The sequence below is a fragment of the Erpetoichthys calabaricus genome, chromosome 1 (genome assembly GCF_900747795.2).
Source record: "Erpetoichthys calabaricus chromosome 1, fErpCal1.3, whole genome shotgun sequence".
Lineage (NCBI taxonomy): Eukaryota > Metazoa > Chordata > Cladistia > Polypteriformes > Polypteridae > Erpetoichthys > Erpetoichthys calabaricus.
In genome coordinates this window covers 339,033,147-339,045,818 of record NC_041394.2, presented here as the reverse complement: position 1 = coordinate 339,045,818, position 12,672 = coordinate 339,033,147, and positions in this window count along the sequence as shown.

Below are 12,672 nucleotides of genomic sequence, written 5' to 3'. Positions count from 1 at the left end.
CCTGATTGGAAAGCTCTATGGCAGATTGTGTCAAGAGTGCAGGGGATTGTCGGTATACAGCATCAAGCACACGCTGCCTCAGCTATGTGCACAGTCTATTTGAACTGCTTCAATACAATACGGCAAATGCTTCAGAGCCTTTCCTGTTGGGACCTCGCAGTTCAGAAACAGTTTCATTCCAAGAACTATAAATGCACTCAATCAGTCCATCAAGTGCTCCTCATAGAAGAACTGTTTGTACTTATAAATACAATCACCTCACTGTAAACTTGTGATACAGTTATAATATTGCACAACCTGAGCCACTTTATAAAGCACATATTTACAGATGATGACGACTGGCTTCTAAGTCGATTTAGGTTTCCAAGCGCTATCTTCTTGGAGCTCTTGATATAATTTTTAAGATAAAATGCAGCAAAGTATGTTTATTACATTATATAGATAAAATTTTAACATCATTTAAATAATCTATATTGTTAATAATTAAACATGTGAGGACATGGTGGACAGTGCTAGTGACGAGCTGGCACACAGTTCAGGGATTGTTCCTTCCTCGCGCTGTATGCTTGCTGGGACTGGCGCGACCCTGGATGGATAGATGGATAGAATAATTAAACATGTACTACGAAGATATTTCAATGTTCCTTAAAAGTTTTGAAGAATTGGCATTCTCAACTTACAGTTGGCTTTACATCTATCACACAGCTGATTGACAGTTGGCTTTACATCTATCACACAGCTGATTGTGTGGCGATTATTTACTTGGAGAAAGAAAAACAAAACAAATCAACCCCCACCCCTGAGAAAGAGAGCATGGCCAACAGAGTAAAACTTAAAGCTAGTTAAAATAAGTAAATTGATGAGTTTAATAAGCAGATAAAGATAAATGGAGATGAAAAAGAAATGGGAAGAGAATCTGCTTGCTTCCTCAGTGCGTTAAGAGCTTAATCTAAAATGTTATTAATTAGATCCTGCCAGATTTTGAAAAGTTCTGCACAGATCCTCTAAGTGAATATTTGATTTTTTCCAATTTCAAATAGTTTAAAACATCAGTTAGGATTCTACCAGTTGAGCACGATAAGTCTATGTGCCAATAGTGTAGAAAAGGCAATCACAGTTTGTTTGTCCTTCTCCACTTTAAGCCCATCTGGAAGAACACCCAAACACAGCTGTTAATGGGTTAGGAGATATTGTGACACCAAGGCTGTCTGAAAGGCATTTAAAGATTTTGGTACAGAATGATGTTAATTTGGTGCAGGCCCAAAACATGTGACCCAGTGAGGCTGGAACTTGATTGCAGCGTTTGCAGGTTGGATCTTGCCCTGGAAACATTTTGGACAATTTTAAATGAGACAGATATGCTCGATATATAATTTTGAGTTGAGTAATTGTATGCTTTGAAAAAGCTCGAGTGAATTCTCTGCTTTGCTACCTTCCACTCCTTTTCTGATATATTGAGTGAGAGATCCTTTTCCAATTGTCCTCTTGGATCTTTGAAAGGGAGGAACTGTAAAATGATTTTATATATTGCAGAAATCCTGTCTGAGTCCTTGAAACTGAGCAATATTTTTTCCAGCATAGAGGAAGGTGGGAGATGAGGAAAATTGGGCAGGTTCTGTTTAACAAAGTTTCTAATTTGAAGATAGTGAAAGAAATGTGTTGCTGGAAAGTTAAATTTTGGAATGTAATTGTTCATAGGATGCAAAGACGTTGTCTATGTAAAGATCTCTAAGTGATTTAATCCCAAATGTTTTCCAGATATTAAAAACTGCATACGTTTGCAAGGGTTGAAAAAGGTGGTTCTCGTGTAGAGGTGCCACAGATAAGATTCTCTATCTTAAAATGCTTCCTACATTGGTTCCATATTCTGAGTGAGTGGAGCACAATTGGGTTGTTAGTGTATTGGCAATAACTTGCATTTATAGGGGCAGAAAGCAGGGAATATAAAGAAGTACTGCAGGATTTTATTTCTATTGCGGACCAGGCCTGTGTATGTTCATCTATTTGTGTCCAGGTTTTTATAGCTTGTATGTTTTCTGCCCAGTAATAAAACTGAAAGTTAGGTAGAGCCATGCCACCTTCTCCCTTAGGTCTTTGTAGGGTCGCTCTTTGGATACGTGGATGTTTTGAATTCCAAATAAATGATGTTATGGTTGAATCTAATTTCTTAAAAAAATGATCTATTGATGTATATTAGAATGTTTTGAAATAAAAAGAGAAGCTTAGGAAGGATATCCATCTTAACAACGTTAATTCTTCCAGCCAGAGTGAGGTGAAGGGTTGACCATCTATGCAAGTCTTGCTTAATTTTTTCCATACAGATGGCAAAATTTTGGTGATAAAGAGCTTTATGTTTACTTGTGATTTTTACCCCTAGGTATTTAAACTGATCTGCAATGATAAAAGGGAAGGTGTCCAATCTAATATTGTGTGCTTGAGAATTCACTGGGAAGAGCATATTTTTTTTCAAATTAATTCTGAGACCAGAAATTTTTGAAAAATCTGTAAGTGCTGTTAGGACTGCAGGTACAGTATTTTGTGGGTCTGATATATACAGTACCATATCATCTGCATATAGAGAAATTTTCTGTTCAAGTCCTTCTCTGATAATCCCCTTTATCTCATAAGCATTTTGACAGTGAACTGCCAGTGGCTCAATGGCGATTGCAAAAAGTAGTGGTGACAAGGGGCATCCTTGTCTAGTACCATGTTCTAGTTTAAAGTAGTCTGAATTAATGTTGTTAATACAAACTGAAGCTTCTGGATTGGTGTACAGTAGTTTGATCCATGCACAAATGTTCAGGCCAAACCCTAATTTCTCCAATGTAGTGAAAAGGTAGTTCCATTCAATCATATCAAATGCTTTTTCTGCATCAAACAATGATAATATCTCCGGGGTGTTTGACTTTGCGGGTGAATATATTACATTAAACAGGCATCGAAGATTGGAAGTTAAGTGTCTGCCTTTAATAAATCCAGTTTGATCTTGCAATATTACTGAAGGCAGCACTTTCTCCATCCTTCTAGCTAGGACTTTGGAGAGTATCTTAACATCATTTTTCAGAAGTGAAATTGGTCTGTATGATGCACATTGTAATACGTCCTTATTTTGTTTAGGAAAGACTGTGATTAATGCTTGGCGAAAAGTTTGAGGTAGTATTTGATTGTCTCTAGCTTCTGTAAATGTTGCTAATAAGAGGGGAGCTAGCTGAGTGGAGAATTACTCATAAAATTCGACAGCGTAGCCGTCAGGGCTTGCTACTTTCCCACTCTGAAATGACTTTATAGCATCTAGTAATTCTGATAGCGCCAGAGGTTTATCCAATTCCTCTGCACTAAGAGTATCTATTTTTGGTATCTATAATGTAGTAAGAAATACATTAGATTGTGTATTGTCTTCTTTAAATTCAGTAGAATATAAGGATTTATAGCAGTCTCTAAATGTGTGCATTATATTTTTATGGTCAATGATTTTTTCTCCATTCGGTTGGTGATTGCTGGGATTGCATTGCAAACTTCTTGCTTGTGGATTTGTTGAGCTGAGAGCTTATTAGCTTTCTCTCCATGCTCATAGTAATGATGTCTTGATTTAAAAATGAGTTGTTCAGTTTCTTCAGTTGTTAAGAGATTGAGCTCTGAATGCAGAGCCTGCCTTTTCCTATTTAAGAGCCTCACTTGGACACCTGGCATGTTCTTGATCTATTCTAGTATTTTCACTGGTTAGCTCTGATACCTTCTTGGTTTCTAATTTATTTATTTGGGAAAGAAATGAAATAATCTGTCCTCTTAAGAAGGCCTTTAGGGTTTCCCAGAGTATTCCTGCAGAGACCACTGAGGATGTATTTGTCTATAGAAAAAAAAAACCTAATTTGTTTTGATATAAATTCTGTACAGTTCTCGTCTGTTAATAAAAGTGGATTAAGACACCATCTGTGAGATGAATATGTGAGGTATAATGATTTCAGCTCCAAGATCAGAGGGGCATGGTCAGAAATAACAATAGCGTCGTACTTGCAAGATTTAAGCGTAAGCAAGAAATTATTATCTATAAAGAAATAATCAATTCTTGAGTAGCAATGATGCACTGGTGAGTAGAAGGAATATGTTCTTGAGTTCGGGTTTAAAAACCTTCTGGGATCTGATAAGTTGTGGTCAGTTACAAACTGTGTAATTGTCTATGCAGTGTTAGATGGCATCCCCCCTGTGACAGGAGACCTATCTAAGACTGGATTTAAAACACAATTAATGTCCCCCAGCCATTATAATTTTATGAGTGTTCACATTGGGAATGGATGTAGATACATTTTGCATGAATTCCCTATCATACCCGTGGCCGTTACACAAATAATAAAACAGTTATGTGCTGAGTCTACTGGATAGAAGTAGAAACTCACTGCATCAGGTTACAACATGACTGATGGTTTATATATAGTAAGACGCCACAAACGCTCCAAACTGTTGGAAACCATTGGAAACCTTTCCAAAAAATAGCATACCCCAGTAGGGGGGTGGAACAACACTGCCCAATCAGCAAACACAACCTCACACACACAGTTCTCGGTTCAAATGCATACTTTCATTCTGTAAAGTACCTTTAATAGGCTTCTTCTTTTATAGCACAGCAAAGCAAAACAAACTATTTCTCTCTTCTCTCCCAAATGCAGCTCGCCTAGATGAGATCAAGAGCCTCCTTTTATCTGTGAGCCGGGAGCACTTCTGGTGGTAGGGCATAGCCCTCTGGAAGCTCTTCCAGGTCAAATGGAAGTCCTTGAATGTAAGGATTGCAAATCCCGGCAGCTTTACCAAGATGGGTCCAGCTGCAGACCTCCACACCTCCGCGATGCAATAGCTTCACTGGACAACCAATTGGATTGCAGGTTTTTGTCGTTTGGTTTACTTGACTTCAGTTAGATAACCCTCCCACAACCCTCACCTTAACCACAGTGTAACCAGTAGTGATGTGCAAAACTTAGTGATTCGATTAATTTCATTCAGTTCACCAAAATGATTTGAATCTTTGAATCACTGATTTATTCACTTCAAAAACAACAGCAAGCTATGTTCTAGTTTAAAATATAAAATTCTTTCATTACAGTGTAACAACTTTAATGACCAAACAATATAAGCAATATTAAAAGCAAGAAACAAAATAAATAATTCACATATAATAATAATCAAATATTTTTATACCGTAGATGTTGATAGAAACACAACATGTGAGTGCTTGCATCTTTTGTGATTAAAAAAAAAATTCCAGTTTCAGTTCAGTTCATAAATAGAATGGGGTAGTTTGTATATGGCAAAGTTCTATGTACCTGTAATATGCTGTTAGCATATGCAGAAGTTAAAATGTTTCTAACAAAGTTGTATTGTTCATACTATAATTGCACATTTATAAATGTAGCTCTGTAAAATTATTACCAATTTGCAGTAGATGGCCCTCTACTGCGTCCTACCATCAGTCAGTTATTGTGTCTTTTGTACATATGCAGACTGGATTAACAACAGGTGTCATTTTACTTTATTCAATATATCAAAAGAAGTAATTGAACCTTCCACAAAAAAATAAAAAATAAATTAAAACGCAGCTTCCTGGCTGTCAGTCTTGATCCTTCTTTGTATGACCCCCTGCAGTCTCCCACAATTTCCTTATTTTACATCCCATCCTTTCTGATGCAATCTCCCCTACATATTGAGATTCAATGTGCTGCATCACAAGTAGCTGCAGTTCAGCACACAAACTGATTCTTTCAGTGAACTAGTTCAGTACACCGTACTGAGAGTCTCTTGTCCTGCAGTTCATGAATGTACTTGTACTGGTTCACCAGATCAATAGGGACGTACTGGTTCATTCAACCAGTCAGTGTGCTGAGACGGTCATAGTCACTCAGTCAGAGTGAACCGATCAATGGGAGGTGTTTGGTGTCATCTACCAAGTCAATCATTGGTTGGTTGTCGTCATGACCGTTATACTGAAACAGTTAACCGATCGGCTATTTCCCAAAGACAACAGCAATTTAAGTGAAATTAAGATAATAGCTCCAGACTATCGTGGAATACAATATAAAACAAAGTACACACTGCACATGCCTTGAAAGGATTTGTTCTTTAATGTCTTTGTGCCAGAACATTCACTCACAGACCAAGACAAGTACAAAAGAACTAGTTTGTTCATTCATTGCATATCAATAGTAACTAAGCATCATCACTAACATAAAAAGTGACAAACTTCTCAATGGAGTGGAGCTCTGGAGGTCTGCAGCTAGAGTCTATCGGCTCCATCTGGAGGCGCCCGCAGATCTCAGGGCTGCCCCATGGAACTACAAGTTCCAGCATGCCCTGCATATCTGTGTGGGAATCCTAACCCAGGGATGCTGCCATTTACTGTAATTTATTGGGGGAATAGTCACCAGTCCTCTTTTTCCATTGCAATGGCCTCCCAGCTGGGCCAGGATCATTGTTCAGTCCTGGCCAGGATGCCAGCCAATGTGTGCAGTCCGTTACAACAGACAGATAGATATAACTTTATTGGACTTTTTATAGAAGCTCAATAAAAAAGTAAATACATCTATAAATACAGTACATAAATATCATGATAAAAAGTACACATAATAATTACTTAACAAAAAAGAAAACTGTTGACTTGGCTAAAGATAAAAAGATTAACAGCAGTCAGGGATTACAAAGGATTACTACTATTAGTATAAAGGAGCCCCTTGTGTTGTTTTTTGACACTTTTGCTGAAAGATGTTTTTGGCTGGAAGTCCTCAGTGTTAGTGTGTCAGAGAGTGGATGTGCAGCACTGTTCATAATGGCACTAACTTTTGTTTTAATTCTGTCGCCATTACAACCTCCAGGGAGTTCAGAGTGTGTCCCATAACCAAGCCTGTCCTTTTAATTTACTTGTTGATTCAGTGGGCCTCTCTTTAATTGAGGTTATGAGCCCAGCACACCACAATGACAAAATTCACACTGGCCATCATAGAGTTATAGAAGATGTAAAAGATGTCACCTCTACATCCACTCCCCAAATAGTGACCAGACATAGAGGCTCTTTGCTGTGGTGAAAGTCAATAAGAAGTTCTTTGGCTTTGCTGATGTTAATTCTCAGATAATTCTATTTGCACCAAGAAACAAAGTTCTGCACCTGACTCCTCTCCTCTGTCTCATCCCCCTTATCAATACACTCAATAAGTGCAGAATTATCTGAGAATTTCTGCAAGTGACATGACCTGGTGTTATATTTGTAGTCAGAGGTATACAGAGTGAAGATAACAGTAGACAGGCCTGTTCCTTGTGGTGCTCCAGTGTTGCTCACATCCATATCAAAGACACAGTCCTTGAGTTTCACAAATTTTGGTCTGCCTGACAGATAGTCCATTATCCAGGACACCATAGGTTTATTCACCTACATATCCTTTTTCTTGCTGCTTACCAGCCAGGAAGGTTGGAAGGTACTAAAGGCACCAGAGAAATCAAAATATCACATAATCCTCACAGTGCTGCCAAATGGAGTGTGAAGAGGCGCTGAGCAGGTAGGCCATACAAACTGGAAAGCCACACTTCATGTGAGCAGTGATGCCAAAAACAGCAGTTAGTGCTGGTTGTTACCCTTTAAATAAGTTGTAGATTTCTTTTTCACAAGACTTATGAAGACCAACAAATAAGATGTTCATCTCATTACACTATGTAGTATTCATAACTGATTACCTGTTAAATTATTTTGACAGTACTGAGACTTCTGGAATTGTTTTTGTCTTGTATATTACCATAATTTTCTGCATTTGATTATTATCATAATAAAGCATAATAATAGCAAACTCACTCAATCTGATGCCAATTCCGTAGGTTTTAATTGGGGATTCTGAGGCCTAGCTTTTCAACATTGACCCGAAAGAGGGAGCAGTCCATTTGTAAAACTTTGCATGAATTTGACTGTGAAAATATGAACACGCCAAAACAAAACAGGAAAAGGTATATAGTAATCCCTCACTTATCGCGGGAGATAGGTTCCAAGGCCGACTGCGATAACTGAATTTCCGCGAAGTAGGGACACTATATTTATTTAATTATTTAACGTGTATTTGGACGTTTTTAAACCCTCCCTGTATTGTTTACAACCCACCATTTACTCTATTAAAAACAGGGACAACTGCTAAGCAATATGAAATCGGTAGATAAGTTTACACTTACTGTATAGCGAAGTACACGCAGCAGCTTGTAGGCGGTCATGACGTCGTCGACCTTGTTGCAAAGATTCCATCCAGACTACTGCCTTATCACGTCCACTTGCAACTCGTTTTGCACCCTGGTTAAAGGACACTGCGGCCGTAGATCTTATATGCTTTTCCTCCTTTTTAAATAAAAAGAATCGATGTCCTGCAGCGGTGTAGCTGTTCCCTTCCTTCAACATATCCAAAACTTTTACCTTTTCTGCAATCATTTGCATCTTCTGTTGGTGCTTGGACACGACTCCTGAAGCATTAGCACGTTAATGATGAATGAGTGAGACGTGACTTCCTGGTTAATGCAACACTCCGTCGCTGAGCCAATCAGCAGCACACAGGAACTTAACTGCGTGCTCTGATTGGGTAGCTTCTCAGCCATCCGCCAATAGCATCTCTTGTATGAAATCAACTGGGCAAACCAACTGAGGAAGCACCAACTGAGGAAGCAAGTGAAAAGACCCATTGTCCGCAGAAACCCGCAAAGCAGCGAAAAATCCGCGTTATGAATTTAGATATGCTTACATATAAAATCCACGAAGTCGTGAATCCGCGAAAAGTGAACCGCGAAGTAGCGAGGGACTACTGTACAGCAAAAAAAAAATTATATATATATATATATATATATATATATATATATATATATATATTTTTTTTTTTTTTTTTGCTGTATACCTTTTCCTGTTATATACTGTATATATATATATATATATATATATATATATATATATATATATATATATATATATATACTGTATATATATCTATATATGTGTATCAGATTTATAAAACCTGCCGTATGAACGTTTTTAAACAATTTACCCTTTATTAATCACAGTCACCTTGTAAGTGTGCATATGGGACTGTGTTGAATGCTGCCCTAAAACATCCATATATGGCATATGCTAATGAACCTCATACATATGCAATCATGATGATGCAGAACTTCATTGGCTGGCAGAGTTCCCTCCTGACAAATGCATACCTGTGATATCCCGTGAACTCTGGACATCTGATAGTTCATGAACCGAACAGGATCAGCGAAGACAAGAGACACAGACAAAAATTGAAGGGTGAAAGATGCAGGTTTATTTACAAGAGAGCTGTACAACAAAAATGCAGTAGTGTCAGGTGGGCTTTGATTCACAGTCCTTCAGCACTGACACTCCTTCAAAAATAAATAAAAACAAAAAAGGAAAAATATGGTGTAATTACAAAAACATTGCACTCCTACAAAAACCACACACACACACACTCCAAAAATGAAGGTAGCCTTCTTGCTTTATCTCGGGCTCTGGAAGCTCCTCCAACAGCAAAAATGAAGTAAAACAAATGCACAAGAAAAAAAAAATCAAGAGTGTGTATGTATATCAAAAGAAAAAACATTTGGTGTTGGGATAGTTTTGATTTCAGGATTGGTGCAATTAAGTATCGTGGAAGGAGCCCCGGACACAGACAGGCAGACGTGTTCTTTTGCACCACCACACGTTTATTTACATTATTACTATTATTTACAATGTCCAAAAGTGCTCCACAAACCCCAATCTTCCCCAAAGTTCTGGCCAACCACACTGCCTCCTCTTTGGACCACCTCCTTCTCTCTCTGTCTCTCTCTCTCTCTGTCTCTCTCTCTCTCTGACCTCATTCTGCTTCCACCCGACTCCAGCCTCGAATGAAGGAAGACGGCCCCTTTTATCCATACCCAGATGTGCTCCAGGTGTGCACCAGCAATCTTCCACCGACACGCCCCATTGTGGCGGAAGTGCCGGCTGTCTCCCCGGAAGCACTCCAGGGCGGTCGGCCCCTCATGGTCTGGAGGAGGCATAAGCCATCCATCTGTCTAGAGCAAGGGTCTCCAACCTTTTTTCCCGTGAGAGCTACTTTTACAAAATGTGAATGGCCGAGAGCTACTCATGTTTTCTAACGTTTATTCTCGTAGCTTATTTCAGCTCAAACATCTGAATAAGCTTGTTTTGCCTGAACATTTACAAAAACTCACATTTTGCATTAAAACATCACAAAAAATATTTAGTTCACCTGCAAGTGCATTTTGTATGTCTGTATGCATTTTCTAGTGTATCTCACACTATTGAATTAAAACATGAATGCTGTCAAAACAAAACAATGCAATTACAGTTACACAGATATGACTTCTTCATTTGTCATTTTGCTCCATGTCACTGTGTCACTTTATTCACAGGTCCAGTTGCATGTGTGATGTGTTTTTAGTTAGTCAGATGACTGGCACTGAGGTGTATGGTGGAGTGGAGCCACTTTGGTTCACTCTTCTGGAGTCATTTCAATGTTCATCTCTCAGTCTTGTTCTGAACTTTGACTTCATGACATCCATGTCAGACTCACAGAGGTATGGAGACCCAAACAAAGCAGACATTTTCAGAGCTGTTTGGTGAAGATTCTTATAGTTATCTGGCTCTACTAAGCTCCAGAAATGGTGACAATACTGTTGACACTTTAACTGCACATTATTTTGAAGGTTTACTAATATATAATATATAAAATCCAATGTTTGTCTGTCTGTATGTCTGTCCGCTTTTCACGAGAGAACTACTTAACGGATTTAGATCAGGTTGTATTTCTACAATTTACTTAAACATTCCTGTTGATTTTGCGACTTCTCTCATTTCGCTACGTATCATAGTTCTCTTGCAGTACCGATTTATTTGCTCGATCCGAGAGATCGGGGCGTGGTCCTTAACTCCACTTAGCTAGTGAACGAGAGAACAATTGAAGTCAACTTTATTTGATATTTAAAATAAAGTGTGTGGCAACTGGCTGGGGGTGGTACCCAGCCGGGATGCCCAGGAAGACCGGAGGAGGGCTTGTGCCTCCTCTAGACCACAAGGGGCCGACTGCCCTGGTTCCTTTGGGGGCCACCCTGTAGGGGCCCGTGGTCACCGCCAGGGGGCTCCCCCATGCCTGGAGAGCCCTTGACCCCAGCACTTCCGCCACACCAGGAAGTGCTAGGGGGAAGACAAGTGGGGACACCTGGAGTGCTTCTGGGTACGCAGCCGGCACTTCCGCCACACTGGGGAGTGCCGGTGGGAGATTGCCGGGAAGCACCTGGAGCACATCTGGGTGCACATAAAAGGGTCCGCCTCCCTTCAGACAGTGGCTGGAGTCGGGAGAGAAGCAGGACAAGGTCTCTGGAGGAGGCAAGGAGGTGGCCTGAAGAGTGAGAAGGCAGTGTGTGTTGGCCTGGACTTTTGGGGAACCTTTGTAACTACTGGGACTGTTAATAAACGTGTGTTGGGTGTAACAACAAAGTCTGCCTGTCTGTATCCGGGCCAGTAAGTGTTACTTAGGTCTTGATGAGTTTGAGTCCAGATATTCTCCTAAGTGTATGCCACATTGAAAAGATAGATTGCAATTCAGATTGTGGATCGTGATTTTGTGTTAAAAAAGATCGTGATATGATTTTTTGGAAAGATCACCCACCCCTAATTTGACTAATCAAGTTTTTAAATTTATGTAGGATTCATTAACCCTTTGGCGAGCTACATGCTGGAGACCCCTGGTCTGGATATTATGAGGTTTGGGAGATTAAAAGAATCATAAAGATCAGTTCTTCTCAATCTGTGAGAATCTCTTAAAAATCCCGGTTCTTTAATGGCGCTTTATGGTTCTTCACTGGGTTGTTTGGTTCCCCACAGAGCCACTGCTTGGCAAAGCACCATTTCATTCTGGGAAGAGTCTTTGCCTATGAAGTTGGTTCTTTGTTCTTTTGAAAAGGTGTCCTAAAATGTAGAAAAACAAATGCAATTTTTTACGTATTGTAGGTTACCTTGTAGGACGCTAACAGATTACAACAACCTGGACTTAGCCTCTGTTATTTGTACGTATCATTGGTGTTTCACAAATTTGTTACCATCTTTTCATTATGAAGTCTGTTACAGATCTAAATAAACAAAGGGTCCTTTCTGGAACCGTCATGTGGAGGGGTCTTTTGGGAACCAAAAGTGGCTACCTTATGGCATCACCCTAAAGAACCACTCAGGCACCTTTATTTTTAAGACCAATATGAAGAATTAGTTTTATCATCACTCCAGTTCATAAGTACATCAGAAGTTTTCTATAAATTTCTCTGCTGTCATAATAACTGTGTTTCCTGTTCCATGAGGAAATGAAATGGCCTGTGGAATGCAAGACTGTATTATTACTAGTTTTTAGTATTGAATTTTGTATTTTACTCTGGTTTATTGTCTTTTATTCCATTTAATGCTTTGTATATCCCGTATCTATCTGTTTTAGTGTTCTGTTCAGGAAACATTTGTATCCAATGTAACATATACCTGCTGTTTCTTTCTGAGATTCTGTGAAGCGCCATAAGCATGGGAAAGGTGCTATATAACTTTTTTCTTTCCTCTTCTTTCAGCTGCTCCCATTAGGGGTCACCACAGCAGATCATCTTCTTCCATATCTTTCTGTC